Here is a 14,247-nt window from a genome sequence, read left to right on the forward strand (position 1 = left end):
TTTCTTCCGAGTGTATGAACGACCTCGGACTACTAAAGCTTCTGTATCTCTGATTGAGTTTTTCTGTTTGTCCTTCTTTCTCTGTTCATAACTGTATAAGGCCGTACAGACTTCGCTCAGAGATATATCACTCCTGCCATGAAGTAGAGTAGTTTCTAGGAACTCAAACTCCTCAGGAAGTGACCTCAACAGCATCAAATCCAAATCTTCATCTTTGAATGTCTCATCCATATTCAGCAAATCAGTGACTAACTGATTAAATTTGGTGATGTGATCATTCATTGTGGTACTTGGGACGTAAGTGAAGCGAAACAGTCTTTTCTTCAAGTGGAGCTTATTTTGACTGTTTTTCTTCAAAAATTTTTCTTCAAGTGCCACCCACAACTTATTTGCAGAAGTCTCTTTTGAAAAAGCATACCTCTGCTCTCGAGAAAGGCATGATCGAATTGTGCCACATGCCAACCGATTGATCGCCTTCCAATCTTTCTCCTGTACATCATCTGGTTTCTCTTCATCAATGGCAATGTCTAGACCCTGTTGAAAAAGGGCATCTAGAACCTCACTTTGCCACATACCAAAATGACCCGTGCCATCAAAGATCTCCACGGCCAATCTTGCATTTGCAATTGTCGGTCTTGTCCACATGGACGATGTTGAAGCTCCTACACCGACCGTTTTCTCCATAATCTTTCAATATACCTAAGGAAATCTTTTCTGATGTGGAAGATCAGTTTAAACTGCAACCACAGAGCATACTACGATTAACCTTCGGCTCTTGATACCACTTGTTGTTCCAATAGGGTCGGAAGCGTGTAAATTATTGTACTAAAAAATCACACAAAGTTCAATTCCCAGGGAAGAGAGGTGGATCACATGGATCTCTTAAATACCAAGTCTTTCCTTAGTCAGAATATCCCTTCTATAGTAATTTAATAGCACAATTAAATACTACTATTATACCCTCAAATATTGAAAGAAAAATAGGACAAAAAGAACATAAGAGTTTTAACGAGGTTCGGTAAATTATACCTACGTCCTCGGGCACTAACACCAGATGATAACTTTACTATCTCCAAAATATTACAAACAAATAGAATTCCTTAAGAATTCTCAAATGGGAGAAGAGAGAAAACTAAGAGAGAAAGATTGGTTGGGATGAATTGAAATGAGAAATGAGAAGGCCTATTTATAGTTGAGGTTTAAGGACCAAACAATAAATAGCCCATTATCTCAAGGACCAAAAAAAAATTATCCCATGCCACTTTTTCAAAGTCAACTTTAGGGTGCTAAACTTGCACCACTTTGTATTGTTTGCCATTAATGTTGTCTCCCATTAATGTTAACACAGTGATGGCGCACCCAATTCGTGCACCTTCCTCGCATTGAGATATGATTTTGGATTCGTAGGATTTGTAAGCGGCGGCCCAAGAAGGAAGGTCTTTGAAGGCAAGGATGTATGGACTAGATGATGGGTCGTTGGAAGTTCCGGCCGGGATTGGACCACGGAGTAATAGGAGGGGGCGGTCAAATTTTATAGTCGTCGAAGAAGTGGAATATTCCTCCAAGTTTTGGGGTAATGAAGGGTCCATGCCTCAAGTGATACCAAAATATTTAAGGAAAGAAAAAAAACAATACCAAAACTGTAAAGTCAAATCTTTTGAAGTTCATCCGAGCTGGATGGGAATAAACTCCTTTCATAAAATATAATTCAGTTGATTTAAGCTTTGATTTTCAAGCTCCAATAAACTTATTTATAAAGCAACAACCCCAAATTAATTGTCCTGTTTATAAAAATTTTATATTAATCAAAATTAATAAATTATTATAAAAATTAAGGTAATTTTTTTTTCTTTAAGTTGGTTGTTTTAAATTTTTTTAAATAATTTGAACAAATAAAGACAATTAATTACCATGCAAATATCTTTTATCAATTGTATGATAAGATTAAATTATTTTAATTTTTCTAAACATATCAATTTACTTAATATTAATATTAAAAGAGACTGAAAAATATTTTTTACCTAAAATTAAAAAAAAATTCAATTACTTCAAAATAAAAGGGGCAAACTTCATAAATTCAATGGTTTAAATTTAAAACAATATCATCAATAGTTTTTTTTATGGTATTCGTCATTACTGATCTGCTACTCGATTACCCGAATGGGACTGACCTATAACCTACAGAGTTTGCATATGGGAGTTCACATCCTCTCATGAACTCGTACAGGATAGGTTCACACCTTCATGCAAGCGAACCTCCACTTTGAGAATATGTGTTAATTCTACAATAAGGTATGAGTTGATATGTATGAGAATCTACCTAAGACATCACATTCATGAGTAAGAATTGTATAATAGAAATAGAGAATTCAACGCCCTTTAAACAACAGACACACAAAAACACTTTCACTTCTCAAGGCAAATGATCAACTAAACAACTTTGAAAAATGCTTATTTCATATTTCTTTTAAAAATGTAAAAGCAAACGAAAAAAAAAAATCAAGAAAGTTCACCACAAAAAAAATTAAAAAGCGGGTAAACTATTAAAATAGTCACTTTTATTTGTCTCATGTTACATTTTAGTCATTTATATTTAAAATGTTACGTTTTAGTCACTTATATTATTGTGTTGTAATTTAGCATTAATTGTCGTTAACGGTGTAACAGTAAGCTGACATGGTACGTTAAACCATCAATTCAAAAGAAAATTTGAGGATAAATTATACAATTGAACCCTATATTTTTTTTTACTAAAACAAATTATTTGATTCAATTAAGTTGTTTATCAAAATGGTTATAAACTTAATATTTGCATTTGATGCAATTCTTGTCTAAATTAAAATATATTAAAATTATTTGATGTTTTGTATAAATTTAATTTAATGATTGATATTATATATAAATTTAAATCATTTTATGTTATATGCAATTTCCCATATTAAACATAAATAAGAATGTGTTTATGGAATCTATTGAATTTTTATCTATGAAATTTATTTATATTAAATTTTTTTAGAAACCCAATCTTATAAATATGGGTTTTTTACCCGAATAATATAAAAAATAATAATTAATTATGAAAAAGGTATGAAAATAGATTAATTACGAAAATAAGTATTTGTTACAGTATTCTGACGGTGTCGCCTAACACATTGGCGGCATCAGACTGAAATGTGATGATCTAAAATATTCAGGAACCTACTATGTAAATTTATCATTTTAATTGATGGCTGCAAAAAATTAGGCTTTAAGGTGTTGCCTCACAACATTAAAAAAGGTAAATTTCTCCATAAACCCTTATTGTTTATTATTATTTTTATTCTCCTTTAACACCAAAAATAGAGAGGTCTCTTATCAATTAGTCCAAAAAACATTTTTGTAAAAAAGTCGATTCTAACTGGAAATAAATTTTATTTATTTTTCAAAAAATATTTTTTTGTTCAAATTATATCTGACATAATAGTTAACGGTATTCATATTAGTTTTCTTTCACTCACATTATATTTGAAAACTATAAATTTAACTAATAATTATAAGTTATACACAATAAGATTTTTCTAAAGCTTTTATAATTATAATTATAATTTTATATCATGTTTGTAAATCAAATTGATAATAAAATTATAATTATTGGTGTTAAAAGGGAATAAAAGAAAGTAACTATAAAAATATTTTTTGGTAGAATTTTTTTTTTGGACTAATTGGTAAGAAACCTTTCTATTTTTGGTGTTAAAGGAGAATAAAAGAAAATAATAAACAATAGGGTTTATGAATCAATTTAACCTTTTAATATGCAATGCCGCCACACTGTTAAGCAACACTCCTAAAGCCTTTTTTCAACTACCAATTATAATGATAAATTTACATATCAGGTCCTTGAATATTTCAAGTTATCACATTTTATTCTAGTGCCACCAATATATTATGCGGCACTGCTAGAACACTATAACAAATGCCTGTTTTAATACTTAATCTATTTTTTTATACCTTTTTCGTAATTAATTTTTTATATTATTTAAGTAAAAAAACCTATAAATATTCATAATTATAATAAAAATCTAATTAGCATAGAATACACTTAAAAATTTTAATTTATTTCACAATTTAACTTATCAACTTTTTATTTATTAGTAAAAAATATTTATTTAAAAAATAAAATTTGAAACAAATTCAAAAAATAAAATTGGTCTCAAAATCTATTAAAAACAAATAGGATAAAAAAAATCCATTTAGCATGAATTATAATGAAATCAAAACACTTTTTACTTAGAAAAATTAAATCGTGAAACAAATTCAAAAATTAAAATTAGTCTCAAAATCTATTAAAAACAAAAAAGTTATCGTATTTAACATAATTATACACAATTAATAAAGTTAATTTCATTGAAAAGAAAATATAGGATTTATTTATTTATTTATTTTAAATTTATACAATAAACTTGCATGTGTGTTCATATAACACTTAAATATTTTAGTAATATTTTTGCAAAAAATAAGTAAAAGCTGAACATTTTTAAGTTTTTAACAATATCTTCAACTTTTAAATATGTTTTTATTTTCAACCAATTATCGACCGCATGCATGCTAGTTTAGCGGGATGGAAAACCTTTCTACTTGTTGGTTGTCTGACGACTTTTTTTTTTAAAGTGGCCCCTAAATTTTTACTATTTACAAAATTAACTTAGATGCAAAATCACTCACAAAAATATCTAAAATCTACAATGCACCTTGATGTCACTTATCTCATCGCTGGCACCACCCTCCATCATGCCCTAATAATTGTCTCATTTAATAAAAGATAATTTTTTAATATCGACTCTATATTTGTCGGCACTCGTATATGTATATCTTTAAAAAATATAGATATTTCATGATTAAAAAAAGAAAAATAAATTATATTTTAATAGATATAGATGTTGAAGTGGTCGGCATCAATTTAAAATTTTAAAAAAAATTAATTTTTTTATATTGACATTCTCTTTGACAACACAAGTGGGATTTAAAAAAAAAATACCGACATGCTTTGGTTACTGAGCCGGATGAAAATAAGTGAGAAATTCGAAAGCAAGTGAAGCGATGGCAGTATATAAGAAACAAATAGAAGAATAAAAGGAGAAGCAACAATAAAAAACTATTTTTAATGTTGATGTTCAAGTGTTTTGTTTGAACATCAATGTTTCCCTTTCAACGAGTAAATTTAATGCGATTTTGATTTTTCTTTCTCATATTTGATTAAACGTCATTTAATGCACAACAGTAATTTGCATTAAAAAGAAAAAGAAAAAATATAAATTTAAAAAAAATAGAAAATTATTATGAATATTTTGTAGGACTAAATTTCTGCCCGGGCCCAATCAAACCAGTTCAAATTAAACACCCCACTAAACCGACTACTAATTCCATCACCTTACTAAACCATCCACTACCTCCATCACCCCCACACCCTACTAAACCGTCCACTAACTCCAGCACCCCCACTACCTCCATCACCTTACTTGTTATAAGTTGTAAAATTTAGCTATAAAAGCTATGAAAAAACTATTGTATGAGGGGGATTTGGAGAGGATTTGGAGAGGATTTTTGGGGAATTTTTTAGAGAATACACATACGAAATCAAAGAGAATACAAATCAGATTTTTAAGGTAACTTTTTATATTATTCAATTTTGTTTACTTTGGCGTTCACATTTTTTCTTTACACAAACGAAAGAAGGGAAAAGAGAGGGAGTTTACCTCTAATTTTATTTCCTTTCTGATTTGGCCCCAAAGTTTCATTTTTAATTCAATTTAACCCCTTTTTTATTTTTGTTATTTTACTGTTAAATTAATTAATTTGAGCTTTATTCTCATTATTTTTATATTTGTTTTTTTTCTATTAATTTAATTAATTTGAGTTATGTTTCATATTATTATATTATTTATTTATTATTATATATTTATTATGTAAATATATATATTTTTAAGCGAAATTAATTATTTTAAATATAAACTTCTATTATACATAGACTTATTATATTATTTTTTTTATACCATTGTTTATTATCGGTTACCATTTTTATATCAAATTATTATTATTTACTATTTCTCACTATTACTAATTTAACATTGTTATTCCAATTTTTTTACTATTATCCCCCATATTTAATGTTATCGTCAACATATTTTTTGTTATTATCATCATGTTTTTAATATTATTGTTAATACTATTAGCACAATGTTTATTACATTATTGTATTTATTATTACTGTTGTTTTATTAATTATTTCTATTAATTACTATTATTATTATTTTTATTATTTATATATGGTTAGCATTATTCTCATATTATTATTTTCATGTTGTCTATTATCATCATTTTTAAAAAAATCTATGTCCTTAATTCATTTATTCATTGATCTTCTCTCAAAATTTTTCAAAATAAAGGCAATGTTCGATATTTAAAGAATTTGAAAAACCGTGCCCTAACGTACTGGGTTTCGCTTTTTTTGTTTGTCTTGAATATTCGAATATCCTCTTACCAGTTCACTCTAAAAAATTTTCAAAATAAATGCAATGTTCAGTATTTAAAGAATTCGAATATCCTCTTAAAGCTAAAACGCACGTTTTAAAGGCAAGCTCACAATTGAGGGTAAAAAATGTTGTGTTCTAACGTACTGGATGTAATGTTTTACCTTGAGGTGAGATGGTCTTTATACACATTTGACTTACCTAAATGTTTTAAAAGCCAATAAAAGGAAGATCGCGTTTTGAACTCTGTCCAAATCTTTAATTTTCGACATTAAGACACTAAATAATCAATCAAGTACCAATTTTGGGCGTGTCGAGGGTGCTAATCCTTCCTCGTACGTAACTGACTCTCGAACCGGTTTTCTATTTTCGCAGACCAAAATCGTCGTTTTGAAAATTTTATTTATTTATTAAAAACGTCCGTATTTTGAGGTGATCCAATCACACCCTATTAAAAACGATTGGTGGCGACTCCCAACTTTTCGTTTTCAAAAGTCGATTTCCCGTTTTCAAAAAAATGGTTTCGAAAGCTTGGCGACTCCACTGGGGACATCAGAGAGTCAAGCTGTAAATTGATTGTTTTTTGCCTTTTTGTCAAAAATTGGAAATTTGGTTTTTAAATCTACGATCCTCTCATTACATTTTTTGTGTCTTTATCAGATTTTATCATGTGGGTTTTACTTTATTTGTCGAGTCTTTCGATATATTCTTGCATCATATTGCATGACCGTTGTGGTCGCACCTTTTAATTGGGAGTGAGGAACTATGCCTTCGTGAGGTTTTCACCTTTGCATGGGCTAGGGGATCGCTTCCGGGATACATCCATACCTATGTCTTCATGAGGTTTTCACCTCCGCATGGCCATAGAGAAATGTATCCCCCTGAACCGAACTTGGTCCATATGAGCCTATAATGAGTGAGTATTGAGGAATCTGTTGGTTCAGGTACCCCTTTCTTTAGAACTGAACCACATATAGTAAACCCTAGGAGCCTACCCTAGTTAGGGCTACGTCAAACCTTAGTGGTTACCCATATAGGTGTTCTAGGTTGTTTATTTCTCCTGTACTAACGTGTTTCATTTTGTTTATGTTTGCATCACATTGCATAGCATTTTCATCATAAAAAGGAGGTGTCGATTCACGGTTCGGTTACTAATAGAAAGTTTTGCCATGGAGAGTGAATTCCTTGATAAAGTGGAGAATAATGTGGTTATCCGGAAATGGTCAGAGAGCACACGATCAGAAAAGGGCGACAGAATTGGAGAAGGCACTACACCAGCATCGTAGCCGCAACTCGGTAATGGAATTTAGCGTCAAGCCATATATGTAATCCACTTTATGTAAAAGATTTTATTTTCAGTAAAGTTTTCTAAATGGAATTGAATCAGAGTCGACGTCTTCTTTTGCATTCATCTCATGCATTTGTATTACATCACATCATATGCATTAATTAAAAAAAGAACCCTATTAACTAGAGGTTATTTCTAGTTACCCTGGAACATTGCTATTACACTCGAAGAAAGACAAAAGTCATGGATCAGAGGTTGGAAAAATTAGAACAGATGTAAAAGGAAATACAAGAGCAGCTGTATTTACAGATGCAGGAACAGTTCGCCAGGATCCAACAAGAAATAAGGGATCAGATGCTAGAATCTCAGATAAGCATACTAGAATCTCAGAACAACATGATAAGTCAGTTGATAGCTGTTTAGGGGAGGGTCTGACAAAGGAAAAGGCCCAATGGTTGATACTGGGAATGACAACGAAGACTCTGCTTGTCTTACAAGCTTTGCCCCAATGAACATGCAAGCCTAGCCACCAAGGGTGTCTGTTAGCGTTAAACCCCTGTATCAAACCGGCACTTCAGCACCGGTAAATTTCTCAATAGGTTCAATTTCATACCCTGGAGACCATCCTGTAACCCTCGATGTCCCCGACTTCGAAGATGCAGCAGAAGAGGAAAAAGCAAAAGCTGAGCTCTCAAAACAGTTTGAAGATCGATGCAAATGGTTGAAGGAGAAGTTCAAAGCATTGGAAAGCGCTGATTACCAATGCGGAGTGGATGCTAAGGAATTGAGTTTGGTCCCAGATTTGGTACTCCCTCTAAAGTTCAAGATGACAGGGTTCGAAAGATACAACAGGATCAACTGCCCCGAGGCCCATATTACAATGTTCTGTCGAAGAATGACAGGATATGTCAACAACGACCAATTGTTGATTCACTATTTTCAAGATAGTTTGACTGGGGCCGCGACTAAATTGTACAATCAATTGAGTCGGGCTCAAGTCAAATCATGGAAGGACTTAGCACAGGCCTTCATGAAGCAGTATGGTCATATAATGGATATAGCGCCCGACAGGATTACACTCCAGAATGGAGAAGAAATCAAGCGAAAGTTTTCACCAGTACGCTCAAATGTGGAGGGAGGTCACTACACAAGTCCAACCACCGTTGCTAGAAAAAAAAACCATGCACTTCATCAATACCTTGAAGGCACCTTTCATCAATCACACGTTGGGGAGCGCAACTAAGAGCTTCGCAGATATAGTGATGTCTGGTGAAATGATTGAGAATGCAATAAGGTGCGAAAAAATAGAGGCTAGAGAAAGCACGAGGGGGTCAGCTCTGAAGAAGAGAGAAAATGAAGTAAGTAATGTGAGCTCAAGATATTCAAAGCCTTTCATTGTTAATCAATCGAGAACGGTAGTCACAGGCCAGCAAGTTGTACCAAGGCAGGAGCTCAGCACAAAGAGAAATATGGAGATGATACAGTTTACCTCTATCCCAGTGACATATAAGGAGCTATACAAAAGATTATTTGATGCACATGTTGTAGCACCGTTCTACTCAAAAGCCGTGCAACCTCCATACCCTAAGTGGTACAATGAAAACGCCCAATGCGAATACCACGCGAGAATCACGGGGCAGTCGATAGAAAATTGCATCCCTTTTAAGAAGTTAATCGAAAGGCTTGTTGAAATGGGTATTATGAAGTTCGACAACAGGTGTGGCGTAGAAAATCTATTACCCAACCATGTTGATGAGGGGGTAAACGCAATAATCAATGATGCGGAGAAAAGAATTTGACAGGTATTCACCTTTGCATACTTGGGAGTGTTTTAAATGATGGGACGGTGGAAGAGATCCCTGTAATTTTTTAGGACTAATCTAGAGACATATTCAAAACACATTTGTTGCTTTAAGCCTAGAGGCAATAAGAATCCTTTTGTGAAATAGGCTTATGTCTAGCGTGTAACGACCCGAATTTTACCGTTACCGAAAAAGTGTATTTTCGGGTCTCCATTTCTGAAAAATGGATTCGTAAATATTTATTAAAAATATTTACGAAGTCAATTGAGTGGTTAATTAGAGTTTAATTAAGTAAATTTAGTTCAATTAAGAGTATTTAGGAAAAATGACTAAATTGAATAAAGGATGAAAGTTGAATTGTAGAATAAAAGAAAATGAAGAGGACCAAAATGGCAATTATGCCATTTGTCCTAAGTGAGGCGGCATAAACATAAAAATCTGAGATTTTTTATGTGTTAAAAAATATATATTAAATTAGTATTATATTATAGTATATTATATTATATATTATATTAAATAAATAAGTAAAGAAACATAAGAAACAGAATGAAAGCAAACGAAACAGAGAAGAAACAGGGGAGAAAGAAAGAAAGAAAAAGAAAAAGGAAAATTTGGGTTTCAAGGCTCAAAGTTTAATTTGGTAAGTGAATTAAGTCATTTCTTCTTAAATTTTGATGTTTTAGAAGCTTTAGAACAAAGTTTTGATGAAATTAAGTTGATATTTTGAGAGTTTATAGATTTTCAAGTATAGTTCATGTTGAATAAAATAGTGAATTAAGGGTTTAATTGAGTAAATTTCAAGCTAGAATTGATAATAGGATCAAATTGTAAAGTAAGTTATAAGTTTTATGTTGTAGGGACTAAATTGATGAAAATTTGAAATTAGGAAAGTATGCTGGAAATTTAATATTTAAATGAGAGTATGGATGAAATTTGAATAGAAATAAAGTATGAATTAAGATAGAAAAGTAAGTTATATGTTGGTTAATTCTGCATGATATGGTGATAAATTATAAGCAGAAGTATAATATGTTGCAAGATCAAGATGATGAAATGTTTTGTTGAATCAGAGAAGATTGAGCTAATTGTCTATTGTGATATTGAACATGCCAACACAGATATATGCCGGAAAGGGGTCATGGTATTTACCTTGTTTATGTATTGAATATTAAAATATTTAAGTTAAGGTTTAAATCAGTGGCAATAGTGCAAGAGAATTCTAATGTGTTTCCAGAAGAGTTACCCGGACTACTGTTGATTTAAGAAGTTGAATGTGCTATAGATTTTGTAACTGAAATGATAGTGAAAAATATATTTGAAATCAGAGGTTTTCTAAAACTAGTCGGTTATTATAGAAAGATGTGGATTTGGAATGATCTGATAGACGTTAGCAAGGTTCTGATTAGTTGAAAGCTCTGTTAACTGAAGCACTAGTTCTGGTTCAGTCTAAAATCCGATAAAGAAACTTGTGGTTTACAGGGATAGCAGTGTTTTGGTGCAAAAAAAATAAAAAATGAAGTAATGGTTTATGTTACGAAATGTTAGAATCACATGGGAAGAATTATTTGATACCTGATTCGGAAGTGGTAGTTATTGTTCTTGTATTAAAAGATCATGATATGATAATTAATTATCATCCGAAAAGACAATGAATGTATGTATATTCAAGTTGAAAGCTTTGTTTTGTGTTATGAGCTATGAACATCTGACTGTTATCATTTGAAGATGGTTCAATTTTGGTAGAGATAAAAAAATTAAACCGACTTCTTTACAGCAGATTTGCGAAGCTCAGAAATGTGGTAATGAGTTATCGATTAAATGGATATAGTATACAGATTTCTGATTAAACATTTCAGATTGGATATGATGGTTGTTTGCTATTTAGAAATAAAAGCTGAACAGAGAGATTCAGAACTTATACAGGAGAATTTGCATGAAATTATAGTAGTACTATGTCTATGCATTTTGGAAGAATAAGATGTACAGTGATTTGAGGAAGATGTGTTGAAGACTGGGAAAGAAAAGTAGTACTTTGAAATTGTATATCAATGTTTATATCAGATACAGATATCTTCAGAACTGTTACAGCTAGAAAGGATATCAAAATGGAAGTAGGATATAATTTCTATGGGTTTGAATTGGAATTATCTCGATCTTTGAAAAAGAAAGACGGTATTTGAGTAATCATCGAAGGTATGGTGAAGCTTGTATATTCTATTCTAGTATGAATAAGTTTCTTACTCAATAATTGTTTGAAATCTAGGTTTCTGAGATTATCAGATTACATGGTATGGTGGTTTCTATTATTTCTGATTGAGATACGTGGTTTATACTCTGATTATAGAACAAGTACAAGAAGTTCTGGGTGCGTAATAATAGTTTTCAACACTGTATGAAGTTCTGAATAATGATTGATGTAAAACTGCATGGGATTTGATTAAATACAGTGAGAAAATGAATATGCAGAGTTGTTTAATTCTGAAATTGAAGAAAAGTGGAAGTGATTCGAGATAGATTGAAAGTAATTTTGACAGATAAGAATCATATGTGGACTTGAAACGTTGGGATATTGAGTATTTAATTAGTGATATGATATTTCTTAAAGATCCACCTTGGAAGAAAATTTTAAAGATCAGGTTGAAAAAGAAATTGAGTTCTTGTTCTGTTGGGCTATGTGAAGTTGTAGAAAAGTCAAATTGGTAAAATATTACTTGGTTTTGCTTCTAAAGTTACAGAAAGTTTATGATAATTTTTCATGATTTGAAGCTCAGAAGATTATAGAGATCAAATCTCTTGCATGTTATACCGACAAAGGATATTGAGATTTGATGTAATCTATAGTATGAAAAAGAGCCGGTTGAGATACTAGCCCGAGCGGTAATGTCATAATATTGAAGAAGCAATATGAGAACCGAGAGGAACAGCGAGATCTTTGTACTTATACCCCCACCTCTCTCAGGTAAATTTCGAGGACGAAATTATAAAAGGGGGGAGAATTGTAACGACCCGAATTTTACAGTTACCGAAAAAGTGTATTTTCGAGTCTCCGTTTCTGAAAAATGGATTCGTAAATATTTATTAAAAATATTTACGAAGTCAATTGAGTGGTTAATTAGAGTTTAATTAAGTAAATTTAGTTCAATTAAGAGTAATTAGGAAAAATGACTAAATTGATTAAAGGATGAAAGTTGAATTGTAGAATAAAAGAAAATGAAGAGGACCAAAATGGCAATTATGCCATTTGTCCTAAGTGAGGCGGCATAAACATAAAAATCTGAGATTTTTTATGTGTTAAAATATATATATTAAATTAGTATTATATTATAGTATATTATATTATATATTATATTATACAAATAAGTAAAGAAACATAAGAAACAGAATGAAAGCAAACGAAACAGAGAAGAAACAGGGGAGAAAGAAAGAAAGAAAAAGAAAAAGAAAAATTTGGGTTTCAAGGCTCAAAGTTTAATTTGGTAAGTCAATTAAGTCATTTCTTCTTAAATTTTGATGTTTTAGAAGCTTTAGAACAAAGTTTTGATGAAATTATGTTGATATTTTGAGAGTTTATAGATTTTCAAGTATAGTTCATGTTGAATAAAATAGTGAATTAAGGGTTTAATTGAGTAAATTTCAAGCTAGAATTGATAATAGGATCAAATTGTAAAGTAAGTTATAAGTTTTATGTTGTAGGGACTAAATTGATGAAATTTTGAAATTAGGAAAGTATGCTGGAAATTTAATATTTAAATGAGAGTATGGATGAAATTTGAATAGAAATAAAGTATGAATTAAGATAGAAAAGTAAGTGAATTTAGTTAGAATTAAATTGAAATTAAAGTAAATCAACATTTTGTACTAAGACTATTTTGGACAGCAGCAGTAGTCTAAGTTTGAAAAATCACCAAAAATTGTAGAAATTGAATTAGAGGATGAATAAAATATGAAATTAAATATTATTGAGTCTATTTTCATTAGAAAGCAACGAGAATGTTATCCGAGTTCTGTACTGTGAGATAATTAATTTTTAGTGAAGAAGAGACGAAACTGTCAGACAGCAGAATAGGGGTGAATTTAAAGAATAAACTGTACTTAATGGCTAAACCAAAAATTCTGAAAATTTTATTGTAAGAAGATTTGTGAGTCTATTTTCAGGAAAAATTAGCGGATCTTAATTTAGAATTCTATAACTCAAGATATGAATTAGTAATGTATTAATGATTATAAATTGTATTAATTTCGTAGTCAATGTGGTACCAGAAATCTCGGCTAAGAAAGGACAAGACAAAGTCAACGGGAGTTAGCTCGAAAATTACGATTTGTATTTCTATAATCCGAACCTAATACTTAATTGTTGAATTTATTTCTTAATATGTATATTAAGTGTTTTGAAGTAAGAATTATTGTGTTTTGCAAATGAAATGGATTGCTATAGTATGTGATGAAATTATTGAATTTATATTGATTGAATTGGCGTATATATATAGATATATATATTGAATATTGAATATATATTGATTATTTGAATTGAATTGAAATATAAATTGTTTGAAAATTTTAAATATGAGATTTGTGATATTTGGATATTTGTTATTGAAAAGTGAATTGAATTGTATTGAATTATGAATTTATGTGATTAATTAAAATGTGT

Source organism: Gossypium hirsutum, chromosome A11 (genome assembly GCF_007990345.1).
Source record: "Gossypium hirsutum isolate 1008001.06 chromosome A11, Gossypium_hirsutum_v2.1, whole genome shotgun sequence".
NCBI classification, from domain to species: domain Eukaryota; kingdom Viridiplantae; phylum Streptophyta; class Magnoliopsida; order Malvales; family Malvaceae; genus Gossypium; species Gossypium hirsutum.